This window comes from Anser brachyrhynchus, assembly GCF_964034855.1.
Source record: "Anser brachyrhynchus genome assembly, chromosome: 21".
Taxonomy (NCBI): Eukaryota; Metazoa; Chordata; class Aves; order Anseriformes; family Anatidae; genus Anser; species Anser brachyrhynchus.
This window is the reverse complement of record NC_137714.1, coordinates 6735872-6737259: the sequence shown is the minus strand read 5'-3', so window position 1 is coordinate 6737259 and position 1388 is coordinate 6735872.

The window sequence follows — 1388 nt, the reverse complement described above, 5'->3', positions numbered from 1 at the left end:
TTCTTGAGCCATCATTATGTCAGGCATTTTTCCGTGCAGTGCATTCATTAGAAAAGCAATAGCAAAGCCTGATTGTGATCTCTCATATGCTGGTAGAAATCAGGAGAAACAATACTGTCACTTAGCACTTTACGCGTTCCAGGTGAAATAAAAAGAGACTAATTCAGCCCTTCACAAACGACAATGTAAATACCTCAATTTACAAATGGGGAAATGTCAATATCCTCATTTTATAGGGGAAAGGGAGGCACACAGATGTAGTTTCTTGCCACCAGGGTAGTGTTGGTATCAGCTCCAAAGAGCTCTAGAAGCCTAATTTTGTATTTCTCACTCTAAGCTTGTTTGTTGATTTGTTTTTGTTTCAGTGCAAACCAAATCAAATTTGGCACAAGCAGACACTTTCAGCTGAAGTTGATGGAGTTACAGTGCTGTAATGCCAGTGTCAGTTAGATCAGATCCAGAAATGATATGGAGAGGGCTAAACTCCTGTGTGGAATCTGGAGTGCGATTTTCCTGCAGTCCTGGGGTGGATCCTGCCCACACAGAGCTTGTGTGCACATCAGACCGAAGGTATGATCACAGCACAGGTAGACAGACCGATAAAAAGAACGGCTTCCCACGAGCCGACCGCGAGGAACAGGAGTAACAACACATTCCACCATAGCCCGTCAGGCACGTTCATGGGCCACAGTCCCCAAAGGGGAGCTGAGGAGGGATAAGAGTCCGTTCTTGTGAGTTTTGCCATCGTTTTGGGGAGCAGATGCCTGAGATAGTGGGGCTGTGGGCTCAAAGGGGAGCCCTACGTATGAGCAGGTGGGATGTCCAAAAATTTGCGAGTGAATAATTTAGTGTTAAAATCCAAGCGAGGTAAAGCATCAGGAACACCAGAAAATATTAACCACTCTACACAGCTACTCTGACTGCTTGGGATATGCTGCAGCACCGTTCCCAAACTGGGGCACAGGTGAAAATAAGGTGTTTCCTGCCTCTGTGGGCATGGTGGCAGTGGCTCGTGTTCCTGTGTAGGGGTGTAGGTGGCCAAGGATTGCCAGCCTCCTCTTTGGTGGTCTGAAGGGAATGGCAGAGGAAGGGATTGCGTGTGGGCTCGGTGAGTGAATGGAACTGGGGTAGGGTCTCCAGGACGTTGCGAGAGGTGGAAGTGTGAAGAGGAGCTTGTGTGGAGCTGCTGTGAGGGTGAGGTGTGGTTCTGGACTCGAAGCAGTGCTCTGCTTGCAGCTGGTATCCCAGCAAGGGTTTCTCCCTGGGGATGGGGAACACTGAGGTCTTTCCTTGGATCACCTCATCACCAGCAGAGGAGTGTGGTGCTGCCGAGTTGCAGCTACTTACGCTGAAGCTGAGCTTAGCCCCCTAGCTCTGCCAAAAGTGTG